Below are 26,283 nucleotides of genomic sequence, written 5' to 3'. Positions count from 1 at the left end.
TGCACTTTTCCTAACATATGCTTTTAGTTACATAAGTTTTCTTAATCCAAATGTTTGCACTTTTGCCTTTGACTAAAGTGCATTTGTGCACATTTGCCAAAAATATGCAATTTTTGTTGGCCTGTGTGGGTTATACACTGGATATAATTTGATTCTACACATGCAGTACCTGGAGAAAATACTGTTGTAATATATTAAATAATGTAATAACTATGATAATTGTATGGTATAATGTGTTCAGGCAAATAACAATAACAATAACAATAACAATAACAACAACAATAACAACAACAATAACAATAACAATAACAATAACAATAATAACAATAATAACAATAATAACAATAACAACAACAACAACAACAACAACAACAACAACAACAACAACAACAATAATAATAATAATAATAATAATAATAATAATAATAATAATAATAATAATAATAATAATAATAATAATAATAATAATAATGAATATGCATCATACACTACATCCAAAAAGTGATCTGGACAAATTATATTTTCCATGAAAAATCAGAGGCTGTGGATTACTGCAAATACAGCAGGTAGTAGAGGAGGAAAAAAGAAGCCTAAATGATTATATCAGTACAAGCAGAGAAAAATTACTTAAGGCAGTGAAAATGGAGAATATTTTGAAAACAACAGACAAAGGCTCAATATATGAAACAACACTTTGAAAATAAACTAAACAGTTGGAAAAAGATCACCTTGACAAAGAACACCTGGACAACACCTTGATAAATAGATGGAAAGATTGATCATCCATAATTCTACATGGGCATGGCTAAAACTTGGGACCCTTAAAAAAGAAACCAAAGGCTTGATTTTGCTTGCACAAGAACAAGCACTCCAAACCAATGTGATGAAAGCTAAGCTACAAGGAATTAGTGCTAACAGCAAATGTCAACTCTGCCAAGAAGATGAAACTGTGTCACACCGCATCTGGGAATGTCCAAAGATTGCACAAACAGATTACAAAATTAGACATGATAGAGTGGCAAAATTAGTGCATTGGTCATTATGCAAAAAATATAACTTGACAGCCTCCCAAAACCCATGGGAACATCAGGCAGAGAAGGTGTCAGGAAATGAGGAAGTTAAGATCTTGTGAGATTTCTGGATCCAAATGGATAGACACCTTGAACAGAACACACCAGACGTAGTAGTAATAGAATGAAGAAATGTATGGATCATTGACATTGCAATTCCAGGGGATGCCAGAGTTGAAAATAAAGAACTGGAAAAACTAACCAAATACAGAGACCTGGCAATCGAAATATCTTGCCTCTGGCAAAGCCCTGTAGTCATTGGGGCTTTGGGAACAATATCAAGAAACTTCACGTAGCACTATAAGCAGCTGCAGACCCCAGAAATCACATAATCACAAATATGTTACAGCAGATGTAAAGGATGCTTTTTTACACATCATATGTGCTAGCGAGGTTCTTTGCCGGTGCGGGCCTCCATTATCCCCTTCCTTAGATGATGCAAGACTCAGTTGTCTCACGAGAGCAATTCTGGAGGAGAGAGGGGAGAAAGGAAGTTATTTAAGGAGGTTCCTCCTTCCATCTGGCCTCTTCTTTCCTGGTAACCCACCTGCCTGCCCTATATATTAGTGTGAGTTTCCCCGGTTGCCTTTTGGGGCTGGATAGGGATTTTTGGAGGGACATGGTGGCACTGCGCGCTAAACCGCAGAAGCCTGTGCTGCAGGGTCAGAAGACCAAGCAATAGTAAGATTGAATCCACGTGACGGAGTGAGCACCCGTCGCTTGTCCCAGCTCCCGCCAACCTAGCGGTTCGAAAGCATGTAAATGCAAGTAGATTAATAGGGACCACCTCAGTGGGAAGGTAACAGCGTTCCATGTCTAAGTCGCACTGGCCATGTGACCACGGAAGATTGTCTTCGGACAAACGCTGGCTCTATGGCTTGGAAACGGGGATGAGCACTGCCCCCTAGAGTCGAACACGACTGGACAAAAATTGTCAAGGGGAATCTTTACCTTTACCTAGGGATTTCTGACCTGCTTCCTGATTGGCTGTTGGACGTGGGGATTTTTTGCCTATCCCACACTGGTCAAGGAGCATTAGCATATAGACAGGTGGTTAATTTGGTCACACAGGTGGGTAGTTTGGATAGAACAGGTTTTGGTGAGTCCCCTTGCAACCACAGGTAAGTATAAAAGTATAGCTCAGCTGATCACCCAGCGCTACGGATCGTGTGACTACAGTGCTTGCGGGGGGGGGATCCGCTGGGGCTGCTCCTGGACCAAAAGTCAACAATTAGTAGGGGACTGGAGGTCTGGGGTGTGTTCAAATTTGGCCCGGCTGGGTTCTCGCTGTCTTCATTACCACAAGAACACGGGGCTCGGGACTCGCGCTCATTGTTTTGGTTAGGGGTCCATTGAGACCCCTCTGCAGAACCTGATTCCGCACTACCGCAGGACCTCCCTTTCTACTGAGAGCATTAATGAATATTTTAATAAAGTGTGGCCCATGTTTATTCCATAACAATTGTCTCGTGTCTTTATTCCAGAGTAAAGGGGTAATGTCTTAGATCAGATTTTCCTGATGAAGTTCTGTGGCTGATTGTTATCTGTATCCCAACCTGAGTTACAAAAATTCAGGATCTGAAATGGAATTTCATTTCAAAATAAATAAATAAATAAATAAATAAATAAATAAATAAATAAATAAATAAATAAATAAATAAATAAATAAATATGCATTGTAGATGTACATACTATTTTAAATATACTTTTGTTTTTTTGTTTTTTTTATTAACATAAGGGGTGACAAAAAGGAAAAGGGGACTTGGAATTTATGAGGAAGAGGAGAGACAATAACATACTAACAACCATTCTATACTTATTGCCATATCAAAGTTTTAAGTTATTCTGTTTACTCTTTTCTGCCTTCTAGATTAAATTTTCATTTCAATATATGCTATTTACATGTTGCCTGTTAATTTAGTCCATTTGTTGAATAGGTCCCATCTTTCTGTTGCCTTTTGTAGGGGATAGTCCTTCATGACTTCTGATAAGATGTCCATTTTAAATATACTTTTAAGTACATAAGTAAGTAATTGTAAAGTATATATATATAAATGTTCACATTTCATCATACTTTACAATTACTATATAAACTAAAAGTTAACTTATTGAAATAGGCTATTCTGGAATGAGAACGTGACTCTTGAGGGATGATTTCAGCAAACAGTGCCTCAGAATCCTGACACTGTCCCCGCTCTCATTTTGCTGTCCTTGGCTACACAATGACTATTGTTCCATGATTAGATTTCACCTAAGATATCTCAAGGCCCAAGTCCACATGGCTATATCATATAGTGAGTCAGACAGCTGGCCAATCTAATGCACTACTGTCCATTCCAAATGGCTGAAACTGCCCAGAGAAACTCTGCGGCTCCTTATAGACTTCAGACTAACCAACCACCCAACTAGCCAGTCAGCAAACACACAAGCAGCGGAAAGCAAGGATTGAATTGAATTCTCAGAAGGTGCTCAAGTACTTAACTCTGGTTCAACTTTGAGACTTCTGGACCATGCTTGCGTTTGATTAATCTGCAGATATAAATGTAGCTCACAGGGTAAATTTAGTTTTCAGGATTCATAAACTTGATATGATATTCACTTCTATAGAAATGAAAAAGTGAACACACACACACACACAAACACAAACACTCACAATATTTTTTAAACGGCTGCATTTGACCTAGTTTCAAAATGGCGTGCATGTCCAAGGCAGTAAGCGAATTGCTTGGTTTCCTCTCCTTTCTTGATCTTATCGGTATTTCCTAAGCCATGTCTGCCATGGGTGGTTTTGTTAATAACCCTCCTGTGATCTCTGAGCAAAGGTTGCCTGGCAGCTTTCTCCTCTTCCTGCTGCCTGTCAGGATAGGAAATCACAACTTTCAGGAGAGTCTGATACAGAGGGAACTGGATAGCAGAAGGGTCAAAGGGAAGAGAGTGCATGAACAGAGAATCTGCAGACGGAGCCGCAGCAGCTGCTTCCACAGGAAAGGCAGGCCTTGTGCCTGTCTTCCTTTGTTTACTATCTTTGGATGTCCCCAGGGGATGACAGGGTGGGGGGAGTGCTCTTGGGTTATACATCCAAGCATCGTGCAGCAAGGCCAATGTAACAACTGCTTGTAGTTATGTGGGGGGAAAAAACCCTCAACAAAATGGATCAGTTACTGGGAATCTACTTAGGCTGTTTTAGGTTCCAAGTAATGAACATCACTCAGTTGTACAAGGTGTTCAAAAAAAAAAAAACAAAAAAAAACACACCACCACAAAACCATGCTTTTTTAGCCTTGAAGCTAAATGATGTCTCTTAAGTGGCAACAAATGCTGGCACATAACAGGGTGTAGTGTCACATTATGCCTTTACACAGCAAACTGAGCCTCTTCATGCTGATGAGTTATGTGAAGGAGTATGTGAATTTTGATCACTCCAGATTAAAATAGAACTGCAGTAATATTGGTCTTAATTGAAATTGAGCTAAACTAAACTGCATGACCAAATCAAGAGGTATAGACATTTTCAGCATAAAAGGGACCATGTGTTTGCCTACCATACAGTATAAGCATAGGAGACCAGGAGTCTCTCAGAAAGAAAGAAAAAAGTAATTCAAGATGGCTGAATACAAAGAGATTCAAACATGATTTTTTAAAGGATCTGAGCTTTGAAAGTCCTGGAAGGTCAAATCTGTTGTTCTCCTTGCTTGTTTTTTTATTGAATCTCAGAAAAACTAACAAACGAACTCTCATATGCCTCATATGTGAAGATCTTGGTGATGTTCGGCAAAGACTTATCAAAATGAGCTGACACCTGTTCTCCTTTTAATTCTTGCTGTAAGACTCCTGGTCCCTCACAATGCAATCAAATGCACATTTACTCTGAAGTAAATTCCGTCCAAGAGAGTCCTGGTAAATAGTAGATGATCACAAACTGAGAGTCTATGGCTCATAACAACCTTTGGGGAGAAGGAGAGATGAAAGAAAATGTTCCATGTCTCACATACAGGGATATATGAACAGTGGAAGTTCTCTATAGCAACTAGAACTGAAAAAACACATATATGTATGAAAGTGATACCCTATGATGTCATTGCATTCAGAGGTAGATGGAATATGTTTCTTTCCACATTTTTCCTATAATTCTATAAGCCTGTGACACACACACACACACACACACACACACACACACACACAGAGAGAGAGAGAGAGAGAGAGAGAGAGAGGACCAAATTCATGTGTTGTTGTGTTATGTGACATCAAGGCAGAACCGATTTAGAGCGACCCAAATATCGCAAGATAAGTGAGGTATTTAAGGAGTGGTCTTACCAGTTCTACATTTCCAGTGGGTTTCCACAGTTGAGCAAGGAACTGAACGCAGGTCTCCCGAGTCCTGGTCCATCATCAATCTATCCACTACACCACACTGGGTATCTCAATTCATGTATACAGATGTGAAATAAAGTAGGAATGTGATATCTCAAATGCAAAAACAGTAACAAAAATTGATTAAAATGTGGGAATTTTGTTTCACTCAGTTTGCTATAACAGAATATAATAAACACAACTATCTGGAACCATACTTGCCAGAGAGAAAAGAAATTGCTTGTCCTAAGAAAAATATAATCAAGGCTGTATTTTTGGTTCCATTCTTAGTTTTAAAACTTCTTCCAGCTACAAAGTGCTAAAATTATTTTGTTGCACAAACACATCTGTCTGTATATCTGTTATCCATCATTTTTATTTTATATTACGTAACATATCTTGGTGTGGAACAACTGCAAAATATAAGGATGCAACAAAATATTATTTAAAAAACATAATAGAAAAGACCCATTATAAAAATGCAAACACACACACAAAGTTGGCAAGTAAACTGCAATTTTAAAATGAGGGGATGAAAGTAGGAGTCATAGCTTCCAAACATGTGATGGAGATTAAAAGAATAAAGATGATAAAAGAATAAAAAGGGCCTTGACCTGGTGAAAGCATAGTCACCATAACGTTGGGTCAGTTTCCCTCAGAAGAGCATTCCATAACTACTGAGAAAGTTCTATCTCTGGCAGCCACCGTCCAGCTTTCAGAATGAGGAACACTGGGAAGAGCACAGGAGCAGATGACCTAGTGCTGTGGGCAGTGACATAGAGGAGGAACTGTTCCAAGCTATGAAGTTTTTCGTAGGTCAAAAGCAGGCTCCTGGATTAGGCTCAGGAAGAAATTTGAAGAAGGCAAGCCAACTGCTCAGCTACACTCCAATAGCATAACTGGAGCTATGTCTATGTACTTTGGGAAGGCCCATATCGGCGCAAATTGGGAGGTCTGGCCCTCAGCCACTGTTCCCTTACCTTTCCCAGTTCCCATTTGCTCTGTGAAGATAAGGTATTTATAGATCAATATAAAAGGTATTCACAGATCAATATAAGGTATTCACAGGTATTCCACACGATTTTCCCACCAGCCCTAGCCAACACAGCCATTGAAGGAGGATTATGGAAGCTGTAGCTCTAAAACCTCTCGCCCATCCCCGATGGAAGATCATAGCATGTTCACGAGTCACCCCTCATCAGTCAGGGCAGTATCCTACATTAAAGAACATAGAAAATACCAGGGTCTCTCTGTGATAGGGTCCAGGAATGCAAGCGGCCTATGCAGGAAACTCTTCCACCAACACTGCTCAAAATGAATGGAAAAAGAGGCATAACACAGGTCTCTGCCATCTGAACTTTGCCTTCCTCCATGCAGTGTTCTGCATATAGCCCAATCCACTGGAGGACTGTTATATCACCACCAATCCATTCTGAAGCAAATTAAAGCCCAGTTTGACTCTTCAGGGGAAAAAAAAGGCATCTTCTACCAGAGTATGAAAACTGGACCCTTTACCCTAGAAAAGTTCAAGGAAGGGAAGTCTATTTCTCTAATGTCACACACTTCTTTAAGATGCAAGTAACACTTGACATAAATTCTCTGCTCATAATTAAATGCTTGTAAAAAAGAGAGAACATACTAGGCCTTGGTGGAATGAGAGGAAATTAGCGAGACCAGAAAAGGACTGCTGGGAGCTGCCCGTTTGCCAGAAATATCTCTTTGGGACACTAACCATGGTGTTGTTTTTTTAAAAAAATTCATCCCTGCATCATTAATTGTTTCCTATTTGTTTTTATGTTAGGACAAAAAAAAATGAGTTCAGTCCCAAAGCAGGTCTCCAGAGGTCACTCAGAGACCTTCAGTTTCAGGTCAGTCAGTTTATAAGGAAAGGAAAGGCTCTCTCACAAGCATGACAATTGGATATGAGAAAGACTATGGTAAGAATCAACCCTGTGTTGTACTGCAACACCTCCATGATTTTCAGTGGGGAGCACTACCTAAGCCTCTATGAAATGAAAAGTATCAACAAGAGGAAGTGCTTGGTGCCCTATACCTATCTGCAGGCGGAGTGCAGATAACCAGAGGTGCAGTTTCGTGCTTCAGGGAAACAATTAAGCAATGGTGTATTTTTGGGTTATATTCCTTAGCTCTCCACTGTGATAATCTGGGACATTCCAGACACATTTCAAATGCCGAAGTTGCACTCTGTTGTGCCAAAACACCCTTAGCACGGGGTGGGACCTGGCCTGCCACCACAAACCAGCTGGCCATTCTTGCCTCTCATTCCCTTTAATCAAGTGGTTGGCAGGAGATGTTTGTTCATGTAACTGCCCAGCAACGAATACTACAGAAGATAGCCGATAAATGGCCGAAACAAACAAACAAATCTAGCAGAGGGGCAGACCAGGACTGACTGAATCATTCAGCAGATACCGTGTATTATGAAAACGCAATATGTGAGCTAGTTATTTATTTATTGTGACATCTGTGGATGCAAAAAGGTGTTTGCAGAACTTGCTACCCCGATGGCAAAAAGAAAAAAAGAGGAAAAAATATACCTTGGATATCATGCATCTTGACTAGGGGCTGGGAACCACCATTTTCTGCCCTGCTTCAGGTAGCAGAATACCTTGGACCTGCCCTGGAATGGACACCAAGATGGTGGAGCTCCTCACAGAAGCAGCCTTTTGGTGAATGATGTTTGTCACTAAACTCTTCAAGGAATATTGCAGTGAATTTGCAGTATCCCTCTTCCTAGTGACACTGACACATCTAGAATGCATAAAATGTTCTGGTGGAAAATATGGAGGGTTAAATATGTTGACACAAATAATGGGTGACAGTTCATGAAACCTTGTGCTGTAATAAATTTGTTAGTCTTTAATATGACACCACATACTCAGGTATATATACTCTGAGGCACAAGTCACACAGGTAAGCAGGTATGGTGCCAGTTATGACCAACTGGAACACTGGAATACTGATAGTTACAGCTGAGAAATACTAGCTGGAAGATGGTAAAGCTGACAGGAGAGAATGCCCAGAAATGAACTTTTCCTTTCAAAACTCATCCAAATGGCAATGGTGCAAGAAGGAATTTTCAAAGAAGCACAATGTTTGACTAGGAGATTGTAATTCAAGAATGATCAACTCAGAGCCCAATCTAAAACAATAGCAACACCATTTCCATAGCAGCATATAAGCTCGAGGACAAAATGGGCCCAGAATATGAGTAAATCTTGGCAGTGGTGCTGTTCCCACTGAATTTAATTATCAAGCTTCCCTGTGCTGCAGTTAGGTGTGAGAGAAAGGCCTGTGAGAGGTTATGTTTCCATCATGCTGCCGTTATGTAACAGTCACACCTGTGTGCCATCATATGGCTTCCATGTTGAGCAGATTAAGCACACCTAAAAATTAAAATCGCAGTCCTCCCTGTCCCCTTGGACAGAACAATTGGCCCTGAGCAATTTCCCACACTCTAAACAGCTGAACACAGACGGAGCATGTTAGGACAAGCACAGAAGGTGGCATGTGTATAGCAGAAGTGTCTGCATGGGTCGTGTTTCTGAAAGCTGCAGGGGAGGAAAAAAAATAAGGACAGAGAACAAATAGTGCATCTTGGTCTTTTCTATTTTTAATCTCTTTCTCTTTCCTTCTCTCTTCCTCCACCACTTTGATCTGCATTCTTTAAAAATAAATAGCTGCATTCAGGCATCAATTTGGGAAATGCAGAGAGGTGCAATCATTGGGGGGGGCAGGGTTGGGGACCCGCATGGCCCATTTCCATCCTCCCTCTGGCCCATCCTACTCAGAAGTAATGTAGGCCTTTGCTTGCTGGGTGCAAAGCTCTCTACGGATGCTTGTAAGTGCCTTTGGCTAAACTTGCTTAGTGTGCTTCCTTGACTGAACACCTTGCCTTATCAGGGCTTCTAATCATGGAAGTGCTGTAAGCGTGTTCTGGTAAATTCTCCTACAGGCAGTCCTTTCTAACGAACCTGTAAAAGTAACTTTGGGGGGAGAGGGAGACGGGGGTGCATCCCCACATGGGGAGGGAAGCCTTTAGTAGCCAAAAATGCTTCCAGATTGCCACCAATAGGCCCTATGCAGAAGGAAGGTTTCAATTAGCTTAAATTAAAAATTTCCAGCACTGGATGATAATGCCGTCATCTTCTGCTGGCATGAATTTATGCTATAGGATTTTGCCCAATGTTTACCTCTTTTGAGAAACAAACAACAGTGGTGACATAACAGAGTCTTGAGAGGATAGCATCTTACACACAACACCCAGAGTAACAAAGGAAGAAGCTAGTTGTCCTTTTTTCCTTTTGAACCCTTCTCATTTGAGAACTTTTTGCCCAGAACTGTCCCAAAGTGGTTTTCATGCTGTCAGAGAAAAGGCAAGGGTCTCTGTAAAGAAATATAATTCCATCTTCTTTCTGCTTCTGGACAGGAAAAGTGTCAGTGGAAACCTACACTGCTCTGCATGTGACACATTGTTTAGCCTAAACCTTTTTTTTTTTCATCAATATCCCCTCATTCTTCTGTGGGCAAAAATCTAGCTTTATCAGCACAAAAATGACAGCAGCAATACTAGGCAACCATTATTGTTGTGATGAAATGACATGTTTCCTGAGAGAAGCGGAGGTTGGGGCTTATTGTTCTTCCGTTATTCTGTAGGATAGCATTTTATAGGCAACACCCTGCAGAACCATCTGTTCCTATAGTGGGGGGAAAATGCCTTAGCCACTGGTGCAAACTGCCCTTTAATGACCTTTCCATATATGTAAATACCACCGGAGACATTTCAGGGTAATAATGTTTTTGACTCTTTACTGACGTAACAAATGACATTGGGGGGCTGAGATGTGAATGAAAGCAGAAGATGCTATAATTTTAAACAGCTTTTGTGTTTTTCTCATTTCCCTATTCCCCTCTCTTGTGAAGGGTAAATGTATATCACTTGACAGTTTTTAGTGGTATCCTCAGCATCAGGAGCAAAAGACTCATTTATCAATTTGTAGGCCTGATGCAAACCTGGGGGTTAAGGGGCCCATACTGTCAAGTGTATTTTCCTACTTCATATGAACTGTCAAAATAGGTCTGAGGGAACTAGTCAGTGAGAGCATAGATAAAACAAGATTCGGTAAGAGCACGATGGTTTTTGGTAGAAACTTCTACTAAGGTTCTCTCTGTACCACTCAAGCACAATGCGACCCTTCTCAGAACAGTTTACGATGCACTCTACGTTTCTCTGCCGACGGAATGTAAATATATCATTTAAATTCCCAGATTGAATAATGAAAACTGATAAACATATTGTCTGTGGTGGCCTCTCTATTGACTGGAAAAAATATAAACAAAACTAGAACTGAGAACACATTTTCAGTCTAATAGGACTAAATGAGTCTTCTCAAAAGCATTGGTGCTTATTATTTACCCTGGAAAAGTGGCATTATTTTTGCATTTAGTAATATGATAGGGGCATTTTGTGTTGCCATTTGGAGTCATTGAATCTACTTATCATTACTGTTGTTGTTTGTTTTAGTTCCTGTTCTTGCTGGAATTTAGCAATTGGCTGAATATTAAAGCTGTGGTTGCAGAGGCACTAAAAGTGCCCATGGAGAATAAGAACAGGTGACAATTTCTTTTGAGTTCACTTTTTTTTTTAAAATCAATTTACCAACATTCACACATATGATCCAGTAAAAAAAGAAAGAGAGAGAGGGGGGGGAAGTATTTCTCAGTCCCTTCACTCCCCAAAGGGTGAGTTAATTGTGGGTTGAACTCTTCAAAGTGCTTAATTTTATTTGCATGTAGAGAATGAGAAATCTGTCAGCTTCATTTTCTCATATGCTCGTTTTCCCCCTTTAAACTTCAAGTTCTTTCCCTACTTCGTATGATGAAATTTGAGAATTTTGGTTAAGTCTTCAAAAACAAACTGAAACAAAATGCCATCTGGAACATTTATTCATTGCATGGGGAGGACCGTTCCATCCAACTGAAATACAGTGATTAAAGAAAGAATTCTTGCACTGGGGAGACAGATAAGGCAGACCAAATTAAGCCTTTTACAAAGAGTTCAAAGAGGTACTTTTCAGAGGTAAGCCCTTAAAGCCTTGGGCCACAGGGTTCCCCCCACCCCTTACATTCATTGTTATATTAGTAGTCATATTTTAAAATCTTGGGTTCCTTCTATGGTGTATAATATGAAGGCATATGTAATTTTTGGTAAATTCCTGTTTAAAAACATGAACTAAAACAACTCTCACCCATTACTATTTTCATTTTATAATCGGTCAGTGGGTTTTTTTAAAAAAACATGCTAAGGTCTAGATGATTTTCAAATTCTCCAGCTATAAAAACCAATGTATATTTTCTTAATAACTTCCTGGAATCACACTTCAAATGCAGAGGTCTTTTTCCTGGTATTGCTGAAGTGTGAAGAGGAGTGAGGCGACTTTCCCTTACTTCAAAATGAAACAAAATCCTAATCTGAAATACATTTACCAGTGAATCCCATCTGGTTTTTAATGGAGTTTTCTTTCTTGCCAGACATGTTTTAGTCTCTCTCTCTTTAAAGGGAAATTAATTACAGTTTGATCATCCATCCTATTGTAAAGACAGGTTGCATGTTCCTTTCTCATTACTTCTAGCCTCAGATCTTAAAAGCAGAGATCTGTACTGCCTCTTCAAAACCAAAGTATATGGAAAACAATCTCGAAGGCACATTTCCAGGTGAATGGATCTATCTTTCTACCATTTCATGATCTGTTACCGGGCTAATTTCTTAAAGTCTAAACGGATGTATTCCATGATAAACACATTGCAGCTGCTTAATGGATCCTGAGAAGTTCCTCTGGGGAACTACAGAACATCTGTCCAAAGTCAATGGAGAAACTGTTTGCTTTATTTATTACAGTACTTTTTAATCTCACCTCTCCTCCTCCAAGGACCTTAACACACCTAGAGTCTCTCTCACAATAACCTGGTGAAGCAGTGAGGCTGAGAGGTGGTGAATGACCCAAAGTTGCCCAGCAAACTTAACATCTGAGTTGGGATTTGAACCTGAATCTCCCTGGTCTACTCTGATGTCTTAATTCCTTTATCACAGGTTGTCAAGATCCAGTCAATTAATTTTGAATTAAGCAAGTGGTTTAGTGAGAGAAGCTTTATAATAAGGGACTAGCTAACTTGGGGTGATGTTGTGATATATTAAAAGATCTTGGTATCTCTTGGTATACTCAGGTGCACCAGTGTAATAAAGTTGGATGGGCAGATCAGAAAGGTAAGAATTTGGCCTTGAAATTCTAGTATTGCTTGTGATTAAGACGACTGTATTTCTCCTTCTGAGATGTCATGGGCTATCATCTCTGGATTGACTTCATTATCCGTCTAGGGATGAATTAGTTCAAGTTCAAGATGAAAGAGTACTCACTACTGAAGAAATAGATATTAACTTATCTCAGATTAGGTTTTCATACTCATCTTAATTTAAAATCATTTTTCTAAATCCTTCATTTAATTATAAATTACAGCAGAGCAATTTTATATTCCCAGTAATAATTAGTATTTTCAGGTCATAAGATGATTGGAAAGAAAACCTGGGAGTGGGTCAGGGGAAGATAATTAGACCAGAATTCATGCTGTATCTCTCTGCATTCCACAATGTTTTCCCCACTGTGAACTTCTCAGAAACTGTGACAATGTGGAGAGAATGCCAATCCTGGGTTTTGCTATTGCCCAGTACCATAAATATGTATTTGTACACATTGTTGTCCAGGATACATCTGAACTCTGCCTGGATGCCCACTGGAAAAGATGTTGGAGCTATGGAAATGCAATGTCACTTTGGCAACAGAAATAGATCATAACAGGGTTGTTTTCATAGCACTCATGTAATCCCTGTATGAAGAAGAAAGAAAGTGCCTTTTAAAATCAGAATTTGCAGCACCTCACTGAGTTGGGAAAGTGAATGACCAAGGACCTTGTGCAGCTGCTGAGTTGGTTACTGTGGCATTCATCCTTATTATGCTGAATAGGTTATGCATTATTCATATTCTATACTGATGTGGTTGAGAGGTGGGGCTACTAGAGAGGTTAAAAGGTGGAGTCGTCAGTCAAGAGAGAGTAGAGTCTACAGTCTGGATCTGAGTTGGAAGAGAGAGAGAGAGAGAGAGAGAGAGAGAGAGAGAGAGAGAGTTTGGGAATCTCAGGAGTGATTAGTCTCAAGAGCGAATAGTAACCTGTAAGATAATATAAGATTGTTATTGATGCTTGATGAAACTGATGAAGATACTTATGAATTATTATAGAAACATCTGTAATCAATAAATCTGTTTTATTCAAAAGACAGTGATGAATGGACCTTTGTCTTTCCTATGTAAAGTACGCTGATAAAGAAATCAACTGGTGGCAGCGTGTGAAAAGGTGTGTTATTTTGTTTGCCTTCGTGAGCTCTCTGTTTTGGGGAGACAAACAGGGGCCACAAGGGGCAAACATCACAAGTTACCCAAGCATTAACTGTGGATGGGCAATTTCAAGGTTCCTGATCTCCTTCCTTATGATTCTTTATCTTCAAAGCAGACTTACTCTTAGAACTGCAGAGCTGGAATGGATCCTATGGTTCATTGAATCCAGCCGTTGTCAAAGAGGCAGAGTGGGGAATCCAACTCCCAGCCTCTGACTCTGCAGCCAGAGATGTAAACTATTGAGCGACCCAGCTGTTCTAGACTCAACAGAGTGCAGAACAGAAGTGTGTCTGGTGGCTTTGAATACAGCTCTGTCCTCCCTAAAAGAAAGTACATGGTCACATGGAGGGCATTGCTTGAAAATATTCAGAGGAAATTTCTGGCCACTGCGTTCTGCTCATGGAATCCTGAACTTCAGTTGATGCCTGTACAACTCACCAAACACTATTCAGGAGGATTCTCCCAAGGACTGGTGTAACATGGATAAGGAAGACCTGCATAGTAGAAAGAGAGGTAGCACGGATGTGTGAGATGTCTTCTGCCTGTAAAATCACTGGTTGGAACTCTGTGAGTTCACATTGGAAGAACATTTGTTTAGAGACTGTGTATTCATATTATTTCTGGAAATTGTATTCCTTGAAACATTCCAAAAAGCCCCCAGTGCTCCTGGCACAGTAAGATCTGCCAGTTTCGGAAAGACTAAGAGTCTTTCTGAAACTTTCATCCGATGCTTACCCATCCTACAAAGTATAGAAGAGATACTTTTGTGTCTTCGCTATGCCAATTTTCTGACCTGCTGATATGCTTTATAATATACTTGTGAGTTACTTGCAATTTCTTTGGAGGAAGTTCTCCATGAAATTAATGCATACAGATATAAAATGTCTCCCCAAGATCAACAGCTCTTGACAGACTAAGTCATGGAAAGAAGTGCAGAGGGAAGGTGACCAGGGACAGTTTTAGTGAGGTTTCCACCAGCTCTTTTAATAAGCTTTACATAGCTAAGTGGGGAAGGAGACATCTATCTATTACCTGAAAGGGCTAGGCTAATTCAACCTAATTCAATATGAACATACTGTATGTGCTTAAGGCATGCAGACCTTGAAGAAGTTATTTTGTTGGCCTGTACAAATCCCATGTTAATCCTTCCATTAATTTCCTGTTGATCTCCAGGTAAAGCTTGCTGGCCAATGTTCCAAAACTCATCAGGACCTTCTCAAGATATATCTCCCCTGCAGACATCTTGTAATATCTTCCAGTGGGACACACACACTGAACTGTTGAATGCTGCTTTGGATTCCATCTCTTTGGGTCCATTAAGTACTCTGCCTTAGAAGGAAAGTCTGAAGTATATTTCCAGTGGCGTTTATGGTCATTATTATGACTCCTTCTGAACTAAGCTCCCTGGCTAATGCTGACAACTTTGCAGCCAAAACAGGTTCACAGAGAAACAAGATGGAAGTACTTGGGTGATTAGGGTGGGCATGTAAAGAAGTCTTACTAAATTACTACTTCTCCTTGATTTAGTCTGTTCTAACTTCTGCTACCCAAAAGATTCCTAGCCTTCAGGCAAGAGTGAGACGAGGGTACTATTGTTTCTCATTGACTTCTCCTCAATTTGTGAAAACTGTCTATGCATAAAACTAGAATCATTTCCTTTTCAGAAGCAAAGCACACATAATATAGTAAACACATAGTGACTGGGTGATCGTTTTACAGTATGCAACCTCTTTGACGCCTCTAATTCTTAAAAAGGTAATGGAACAAAGAAATAATCATGGTCACTTTGTGCCAACTGCTTTGTTTGTGCTAAAGTGTTGTTTGTGTCCCAGGGTTATTTTGTGTGATTTTACTTAATTTGCACTCTGTAAAAATCCTTCTTGTTTTCATTCTCTTTTTCAAGAGTGTGGCTATATGCCTTGCCCCTTCTAGCAGAGTGAGGAGAATAATTTTGCAGTTCCTTGTTGGCAGCAAGTTCTGGTCTGCATCCTCAAAGTCTGTCCAGTTCCCCCCTAAAATAGTAGTCAACGTTCACAGATCAAGCAAAAATGCCTCATGGAGGCCATTAAAAAGTCCAGGTCACAGATCGTTCTGAAGAGTTCAGGCAAAGCAAAGACAGGCAGAGCAGAAATATCCCTTGTTTTGTCATGTATTTATCACTTCCATACTTTGTTTTCTTTTAAACTGCTGAGGACAGCATGTATTTATTTTTATCTAAAACATAAATGCAGGTGAGTGATACAAACTTGAGGTGGGATCAGACAGGCATTTATCCTCCGGTTTGGTTCACAGCAAGGAAGGATTGGTTTGCTTCTTTTTCTGCTGATGAGACAACCTAATTGCTAGAGTGACCTAGCCCACCCATGGATTGTTCCAACCTTTCTGGGTACCTGTCAGGGGCTACTACTTTTTTGGTGTACGAAGGATTGCTCTGTTTTGGTTCATTTCCAGAATGTGTGATCACTGGGATTGAACCAAAATGCACCTGCCACTTTTAGTAGCCTAGCCCTCATCTATAATGCAGGGTGCAGCTACGAAAACCCTGGCAGATGGCTATATGAAGAATCTTTCGCCATAGTTTACATTTTTCTTCTGAAGAAGGAGCTGAGGAGACTGATGGTGTACTTTCTCAATACCCGTTTGAGGAGCATCCAGGTGTCTTCTCAAATCCAAAATCAAGCAGCTGAAAATGATAGTATCTTTATTGTGGAGAACATAAATATCTCATCTAAACCAGTGCAATGTTCTCTAGACATTCATTTCCCTGGACTGAAGCAGAAGTTTCTGATCTCCTTTTCTTCTCCATGAAAGATGAGGAGAGCGGAAACATAACTGTGAAGTTTGGCTAGACTTATTTGGATAACAGGAAACCATGGGTTCTCCTTAGAAACAGACTACTGAGACATAAGAAGACTTGCTCTAAATCTCTGCATTTTAAACACTGCCAGAATTTAAACTCCAGATGCAAATGTTTGGAACTTTAATGTATTCAATGTACAAAAATAGACTCTTCTGCAGAGGCTATCCAAGGACAAGGAGAAACCAGCATCCTCTTTCTGCATGTTGCTTCCCTGAGCATATAAGACTTACATTCCTTCAATGCACATTTAACTCATTTGCCTCCAGGCAAAGTTTATACATTGGACAAACTTTAAGGCAGTTAAATGTTTTGATTTCTTTTAAGAGGCCCACAAACAACCTTTCTTTTTCCTATGCTGATTTTATGAAACCAGCTGAATGGTCAGCTTTAACTGAATGGGAGGAAAGACAACAAGGCCACAGGCTACCAAAGGAGACCAGATTGCACAAAGCTAGTGTACTTTTACATTCTTGCCATCAGATGCACTTGCAAAATTATTGTGGAGGACGAATGGCCCTCAGAAAAGTCAGTAGCTATACATGCATATATTGATGGCAGGGGAATCAGCAGGAGATTCTTGGCACTAGCCAAACATAGCTGCTTCTCTGTAAGAGATGCATGGTATGTAGAAGCCTGACTTTGTCTTGCATCAAATGGATTTTAATGACTATATGATACATTTTCTATTGCTACAAGAAGCATGGCCACTCCATTGCTTACTGCACATAGCAACATCTAGTGTCTGCTCAGCTACAGCAAAATAATGATAAGAGACAGTAGAGAGGGCATAAGGTTTCAATTCCCTTCACCCGTACGAAACGCAGAATACAGTGGTGCCTCGACTTACAAACATCCTGACTTATGACCATTTCAAGTTATGACCAGCTCCAGCCGTGAAATGTTGCTTCAACTTGTGGCCGGAGCTTCGAGTTACAACCAAAAAAGGCGGTGAATTCAAATTGCTAACCATTGGTAGGCGAAGAGGCTGCTTCTTTGTAGCTCTTTCACTCCAACGGTTAAAGTGTGGGATAGATTGTATTTGTCTTCAGTGTGGAACAGATTGTCACTCTTGAATTGGCCTTCTCAGCCACACTAGATGCTGTTCCAAGTCCTCCATACAGAGCACATTACCATAGTCTCTAGAGACTGAAGGATACCTAATCTAAGATGGTAGGTTATAGTGGGAGGTTCTAGGTTTCAGCTGAGTTTCATACTAAACAAACACTTTAAAAGACCCCCTATCTAAAAGAACACATCTCCCTCTATGAGCCCAACTTGACGTTAAGGTCATCAGGGGAGGTCTTTCTCTCAGTCCCACTACCCTCATAGGTGTGCTTGGTGGGGACACAGAAGAGGGCCTTCTCTGTCGCTACTCCCAGACACTGGAACTCCCTCCCACAGGAGGCCAGGCTGGCCCATCACTGCTGTCTTTATGTAAGTGGGCAAAGACCACTTTCTCTTTGGGCAGGCTGTTCCTTAATGACTGGTGGTCTGAGAGGGGTTCTTAAATGGATTGTTGTGCTTTGCCATTTTAAATGTGTTTTAGTATTTATTTTATATACTGTTTTTAATATAATACTTCTTTAAATCTTTAAAAATATTTGTATACTTACTGGTTTTAGTGTTTAAATATTGTCTTTTTAATGATGTAAGTTGCCTTAGGTCCTTTTTTAGGAGAAAGGCAGGATATAAACAAACAAACAAACAAAAAATAAAAAAATAAGAGGTTGCATTTGTTCTTACTAAAAAGCAAAGAACATTCTCTTCATTTTAAGGTTCACTCAGCAGTTTCAGTATTACTTCTGATTTCTTTCCTGCCTCTCTTTTATTTTATGGGCTTCTGCTTCCTCACAATGTGATCCCAACTACACAACTATCATGTTGTGAATGTGACAATGTAATCAGGCCACACCAGGTAATAAGATCTGATGCCATGGTAACATCAGTGAGGAAAGAATAAAGCCAGTTCAGAGTAAGGACAACGTACATTCTTGACATTTTAAATTTTAAAAAAGCTTGTAAACCATGTCAAAATGCTTGCTAATGGGTGGTATATAAATATTGACCATAAATACCATATTGTTATATTTTTGGTAAATGAGGATAGCGTAACTATTAGAATAAGAGGACTGTATGTCTGCCATTGTGGTTATCATCTGAGCAATCTACCCATCAGCAACAGCCAGAAAATGCAGTGTTTCCATTTTCCTATATTTTTGTAATGCATTACCAGTAAGAGTGGCAAATTCTCTGTTCCTGTTTCTAGATTGCAATAAAATTGTAAGTGAGGGGGTTACATAACCTGAAGAGAGGACTGTGAAGTATATGTGTGTGTGTGTGTGTGAGAGAGATGGATCTATTTTATGCATTATTATTTTTAACTATCTTTTAGCCATTTTCTGAAATGCTTTCTTTTGCAAAACAGCTTGCAGCCATTAAAAATAAAAAAAACGTAATAAAACAAAACAGAGGCTACTAAAAGCAGCTCAATAATATTTAAACATTTAAGATTCAAAATGTCAAAAATGTCCATACTACAAAGGTAAAAACTATAACTCAATTGAAAATTGAGACTAGGAGCCTTCGGCTCCACAGAAAGGTTAAGAGAGACTGCGCTGAGGGTAAATGAAAACAGTGTTGTAACTGTAGCACATTGGCTTGGATGCTATATGTAAATATTTCATTCCTTAAACCTACAAGCCATTCTCAAAATATTGCCTCACAAAGCCCTCTGGACTGTGACAAAATCTTGTTGGTAAAGGTGTCTATTCCCCCCCCTTTTTTTTCCAAATGCCAAAACCTCCTTAAAACAGCTATTTATGTCCCATACTGTGTTAAAAATAAATGCGACTGTTGTGCAGCCTCCTTCTGCACCACTGAACTGACATGCCTTCGAGTTAACGGCGAACATATAATCGCACTTCGCAAATCCGTTTTCGGCACTAATGGCCCCTTAAACATTTCCAAATGATCTAAATGAGAGTATTTGGGCACAGTGACTGCCTGGTAATGTTGCTTGTTCTTAATACATCATGTTCTCAACAATATCTTTGGTACTAGGGTACCGTTGTAATTGCAGTCTATATACGGCTGTAATCATCCAACAGAATGAATTCATGCAGGTCCAAATGGTATTCAAAAGCCATTAAGGAGGCCTTGGTGTGCCTGGTTATGTCACAGGACCTGAAGAGCGCTGTGTTAATTGGTAGCCACAGGCCTGGGCAGTGACAAAGAAGTGACTGGAAGCTGGGTGAAAGGCGAGCAGCCATAATTAGTGTGAACTGCTGAAGGCCCAAGCAGAGCCTCGGGGGGGGGGGAGAAAGGAGTCATGTCGTTTCCAACTTGAAACATTCGAAGTTGGATTGGTATACCCACCAGGTGCAATTCAAAAGGTGCCAGACCACATCTCACATCTTTCTCTCATAGCCTGTGTGGGTGTGTGTATGAGTACAAGCATGCAGAAACAGACACACACATGAGACACCATTCAGTACATATAAAGGAGCAACAATGGGCAAATCAAAGTTAATGGAGTACAAACCACAAAACTCAGAAGAATCGTTTTAGTTAACATGGCTATACATATATATATATATATATATAAGCAGAGAAAGACAGCAAGCGAGTGCGTGTCAGAATCAGTTTTCTAGAGTGTACAGAGAGCCTGTTCACCATGATATTCTCTATTAGGAGCAGGTAATTTTTTAAAAATTCTTCTTCTAAAATAAGTGGTCCAAATGCACAGCATTCTTCATATTCAGAACAGTGAGGATTTGAGACTTTTAAAAGAAAGTGAATGGTAGAGAAATCAAAACTGACAGAGTCGTCAACCAAGGCCCTGGACATTGAGTGTTTAGCTTTTAAAATGTTGGGGTTGAATCCTTGCCTGTACATCACGGAAGCTTCAAATCAGATTTTCCCATGGTTATGTTGTAGGTTTTTTGGGCTGTTTGGCCATGCTCTGAAGGTTTTTCTTCCTAACATTTTACGAGGCTCTGTTGCCAGCATCTTCAGAAGACAGGAGTTAAAACTCTGTCTGCGTTCTGGTGTAGTGTGTGGGACTGTTGAGTATTTGTAGCTGTGGGATCAGCTTTTTGTCCTTGGGATTTATTTATTTATTTAAATGATTTAAATGCCATTTTTCTTCCCATAAAGCACCTAAGGCAGCTCACAACAGATAAATTAAGAAATTTAAAAACACTATATGAATTTTACATTTAAAAAACAATTAAGCATACAGAGCACAGACAGAGTTCTGACTCCTGTCCTCTGAAGATGCCGGCTACAGAGACTGCCAAAACGTTAGGAAGAAAAACCTTAAGAACATGGCCAAACAGCTCGGAAAACCCACAACAACCAACAATTAAGTATATATTAAGATTTTAAAAATCAAGTATAAAAAAAAAACTGAAGAACCTTTAAGAAACAATGTTAAAAACCAGCAATCCTGAGATAACAATGCTCAAAAGCCAGCTGGAAGAGGAAGGTCTTTGCCTGATGGTCGGAAGGACAAAAAGAATGGGCCTACTTGCCACAAAGTAGAAAAGTCCACAGGATACCAGCCAGGGGATTTTTAAAATGTAAATAAGGGGAAGGAAAGCCGACAGATTCTTCTGTCTCTGTTCTCCTCTTTTGAAGGATTGGAACACCACTGACCTGGACTGGAATGATCCTCGCAAGAATTTCTCTCTCTTATCACTTGACGATATACGAATAATTGTGCTGTTCCAGTTTCATTCTGTGTGCATGTCTGTCTCTCTATCTGATTAGACATTACATTATGAAACACAGCAATAATGCATCAGTTACGTAGAGAAGAATATGTGATTATGTACAGCTGTTATGCGAGGACGTTCTGTTCGGCTTCAGAGGTCGCTGTTTCAAACAGAGAGGCAGTTTATATTAAACAGTTGTTTTACATTAACAAGTAGCTCCAGCTGGTAGGCTACATCGCAGGTTATTTTCTGATTAGTTCTTTCTATCATTTTCTCTGTATTGGAAGGACTCACACTCTGTTGTTATTTATACAGTTTTGGTTAACATTTTTTGACACAGCCATGACCTCAAAATCTTTGATAACACAAGTGCAAGAATAACACACTCTACAGCTGATTTCTATCCTTGCTGCAGTCAGTCAGTATGTGATTTCCTCTTTCTGCATGAAGGCATGATATGGACTCTCAATGAAGTTAAGTTATGGAGTTAATGCAATAGATGATTTTTGATAACTCTGACTGCTACCCAGATCACTCCGACCACCTAAGCATGGATGTACCACCTCCATCACAGCCTCTTCAGCACTATTGCCTGTATGATTTTCTGCTGCAGGAGAGTTTAATGGGCTAAGTACTCTAGATGTAGGCAAGGAGAATCTATGGTCCCAAGATGTAAAAAATGTAGTATGTACTTTATTCCAAAATAAACGCCCAACACATTTCGTGTAATGCTCTAATTTAACTATATGAAATGTTTATAATATTGTTGCGAAAAATGTGTTTCTTCTGTTTTATTTCATGTGATTTAATCCTTGAAGAAGGCTGAAAAGGCCAAGCCAAAACACATTGGGCTTTTATTTTGGACTAAAGTGCATACTGCCATTTTTACATCCTGGGACCGTAGTCTCTCCTTGCCTACAGCTTTGGCTGATGTACTAGTTCTTTTTTTGCTTTAAGTACTGTAGATGTCCGGGTTTTACAAATTTAAATGAGCACTGTTTAAAAAGACTTTAACCTCACTGCTCTTCTTCACAATCTAGCTAATCAGCAGGCTGGCAGAGGAGAACACTCTTCTGGGGATACTTGTAACAATAGCTGGATGGTGACCTCCGGAAGGATAATGGGGTGTGGGAGTTCTTGAAGCCTCTTTGCCTAGACCTCTGTATTCATATCAGTAGTAGCAATCTCAGTGCTGTAAAATGGGAAGCATCCTGACCATTGCATTCCAAAATGGTATTGAAATCTCGGCAGGAAGAGAAGGGAAAATTAAACTACCATGTCCCTGCATGCTGAAAAGGTGTGTGTGTGTGTGTGTGTGTGTGTGTGTGTGTGTGTGTGTGTGTGTGTGTGTGTGTGTGTGTGTGTGTGTGTGTGTGTGTGTGTGTGTGTGTGTGTGTGTGTGTGTGTGTGTGTGTTTATGTAAGAGAGAGAGACAGAGACAGACAGAGAGGGAGGGAGTGGAGAGAGAGAGAGAGAGAGAGAGAGAGAGAGAGAGAGAGAGAGAGGTGGGTTGGAGTCATATATATGAATATGTGTGATCTCTCAGCCAGTCCTTGGGGCTGAAAAGGTCTTCATGCCTCTGCTATGCAGTAAAGACATAATTTAGACTGTAAAATGTGACAAACATCACATAGATGGTTAGTAGGGGCCAGTCTGATGTAGCAGGACTAGGTTTGCTAAGCCAATTCCACTCTCAATTTCAGCACATGGATGCTTAAAAAAAACTATGTGTGCATTGTGTTTGCCATAGCCACGCATGTCACATACATGGTCATTACCCTTGCATTATATATCTTCCTTCTTTTCTATTTGTTCTCTGCACGAGTCTGGCCACACGCCCCCACCCCCTGCCCTGTATTTCAAGCATCTTGAATAATCAAGAACAACCAAAAAAGAGAGAGAAAGATAGTCAAGGCGGGTGGGGGGTGGGGGGTGGGGGGAACCGAAAAAAGAAAAAAAAATCAGAACAATGCTTACAAAGTCAGAATGGCTGAATGGGTAGAAGAACATCAATAAAATGAATGTATCTGTTTCCCTGCCCCTATTTGGAGCCATTTCACAGAAAACCAAACAAAAATCACAGATCTTCCTCCAGGCTACGACGTTTGAACACAGCTTTCATATGTGCCCTGTAGCCTATAACTGGTCCCAACTGTATAGCTTCAAAGAATTCCAAGAGGTCTTTCCTGTCAAAATAAGGTAATAGAATCCAGTACATGCAATGCGGAGTTCAGACTACGCTAGACACAGCTATTCAAGGAAAGGCTTTTCCTGAGGATTGTATTACTCACGGAATGCACAGTTAGTTCAAAGGCACTTGCGCAGGGGAACTTCCCAGCAGAATGCACTCAGTGTAGCTTGAGCCTTTCTTCCCCCTCCCCCCACTTCAGTACAAATGAGTGGAGTGCATTCATCCTTTTCACCGTATTTAGTCTACGCAGAAATTTTTTTTAATTCCTTTGGAAGGCTAGTTCCTCCAATGCTTTTTTTCCCCCCAGCAGAAAAAATGGGCCAAGAAACGGATGCTCAAATAAAGATCTTGATGTGACAAAAAAAAAAAAAAAAGTCTGAGACTGAAAGGGAGTCTCCAATGGGCCTTCTGCAGCTCCTCAGAGACTCCAGGTGACATGACTTCAATCCCTGCAATCCTCGGCCAAAGATGGCAAAATGTGAGAGGTGTCCTATCGCTCCTTCACTCCTGCTGCTCCTGAGAGCCTGGCTGACTGTGGTAAAAGCAGCAGCAGGGGGACAAATGTGCTCCCAGGTGAATGTGGCCGGTGGTCTCTCCACCACTCCTGGAAGCCTCGTTGGTCATTCCACACTTTTGGCAATAGCCACAGCCAAGAAGTGGCTAAATGAGCTCTCTGAATGGCCTTATCCTCTGCTCTCCAAACAGAGCATTGTTACATTGCAAGGGATATTTGGATTATTTTAATGCATTGTACATAGTGGAGTCCCATTTGAAGAAATGATTGTTAGTTCGGAATGCAGGCAGACGGGATGGCATCTTTCCCCTCCAGACTTACCACTGCTCACAGAGAGAGGGAGTGGGACTAGGCATGGAATAGCATGAAGAGGGCTGGAAGAGGGCTTGTTTCATCCCAATGGTTGACAGACCCCCATGTCCAGACTCCATTCAATATGCAGGAGTTGACGATTGGAGCTCCTCACAGCTTAAGACCAGGCTAGCCAATCAACCACATCTACATGTACTTACCTTGACTATAATGTACTCTGAGGTATTTGTTTAGCTACCTCCACTAGGTGAAGTACACTAAGTAATTGTTAGGGAAATGGTTTTCTCACGGATGGTACCTTGGCTTTGGAATGCCCTCCCCAGTGAGACCTACCTAGTGCCTACCTTGATGTCATTCCAGCACCAGCCAAAGATTCAGGACTTTTGATTTGGTCCAGATCTACTCAGCTTTGTCTTTATTCTAGAGTCACTGAATCCTGGGTCACTTTATCATGCCGGACCACCATTGTGACACCACAGGTGCCACATATTTCTCCTTGGTTGGATTTCCCCACTCACAAGGTGGTGCACACTCTTCTTCCATTTCTCTTTAGAAGTTTGACCAGTCACTACAGAAGCACGGTCTTCCCTTCTCCACCTCCTCTAGCAGCTGGCCACTCAAAGGCTGTGCAGCAGCAATCCCTGCCCTGCCTCCTCGTCTGAGTGGCTGGAGGAGGCAGAGAATGGAAGTCTGTGCTCCTGCCATGACTGGAGGATCACACAAAGAACAGGAGAAGAGCAGAATGTGTTGGCTGGTGAGTGAGGGAATCTGGCCGGGAGGATGGGGAAGGGAATACGTGACACTTGTGGTGTGGCAACAACAATCTGGCACAACCCAATGACCCAGGATCTTGCCCATCTCTGCTTTATTCCTTTGCTGCCTGTGTGTCATCTTATTATATGCACTGTTTGTATTCTGTTCACATTTTAAATTTACTTTCTTCCTTGTCATTAACCACCCTGAAAACTTCATTACAGGGCAGCACATAAAAACGAAAATAATAAATGAACATATATATTTGAGAGATTAAGGGCAAACACAGAGATACCTCCATGTCAACCAGTCCTAGCAATCAGCCTCATGAGTGTACAAGTATAAACCATGTTTTTATAATACACATCATGCACTTGCATTCACTTTTCATGTTTTGAGGAGCACGTTGTACGATATTCTTCTGAATGTTTAAGGTGCCCTGCAGAATAGATGAACGGTGCTGTAAAAGAAAGGCAGCATCAGCCGTCTCTTTTCTTCTTTACTTGTTTCCTAAGGTTATAATGAAGCCAGTTGCAAAGTCGCAAGTCCCACTTTTCTTAAGACTGTAGCTTTAGCATACATAATAGAATCTCTTATAAAATTACCAGCCACAGTTTTCAGTAACCTCTAACAGTGCTGTTCAATGAAAGGCCCGTAATTATTACCATGGCAACTGCAGCATGTGGTGTAGAAGGTAAACCTGTGAAACAAGACTTTGGTTGCAAAAAAAAAACCCCAAACCCTTCACCGTATATTAATTTGTAATTGGAGTTAATTTTTTTAAAAAAATATATATTAGTATTAGGAAAAAGAAAGCTATTTTCTGAGAATGTCTCATCTTATTTTTGAGCACATGCATTTGGAAATCATGCCCTCCCTCCTTCCATTTTTCTCAACCAGCTTCTCTATTCAACTCAGTATTATTCCAGGAAGAATTTGTGGAAAGAGTGTTATTTGGACCAGCAGGTAACAAGTGAAAGCATGCAGAGTGCTTACTGGGAGGCCATCACAAGATGTCTCTATTCATCTTTTTTGTTATTATTAGGCTAC

The 26,283-nt window shown here is 40.4% G+C and overlaps 1 long non-coding RNA gene across 1 annotated transcript in view; it reads right to left on the bottom strand.

Annotated features, from left to right (window-relative positions):
- Positions 1-641: 641 nt before the first annotated feature.
- LOC144584150 (uncharacterized) overlaps positions 642-26,283 on the bottom strand; it is a 38,923-nt gene continuing 13,281 nt past the window's right edge. The window contains exons 1-2 of the long non-coding RNA XR_013538238.1: positions 3,724-26,283; positions 642-1,538 (exon numbers count right to left, since the gene is read on the bottom strand). The exon at positions 3,724-26,283 is cut by the window's right edge and continues 13,281 nt beyond it. This is a non-coding gene — a long non-coding RNA (uncharacterized LOC144584150). The remainder of the gene's footprint in view (positions 1,539-3,723) is intronic.

Source organism: Pogona vitticeps, chromosome 1 (genome assembly GCF_051106095.1).
Source record: "Pogona vitticeps strain Pit_001003342236 chromosome 1, PviZW2.1, whole genome shotgun sequence".
In the NCBI taxonomy this organism is placed as follows: domain Eukaryota; kingdom Metazoa; phylum Chordata; class Lepidosauria; order Squamata; family Agamidae; genus Pogona; species Pogona vitticeps.
This window is presented reverse-complemented; position numbering and strand designations above follow the sequence as displayed.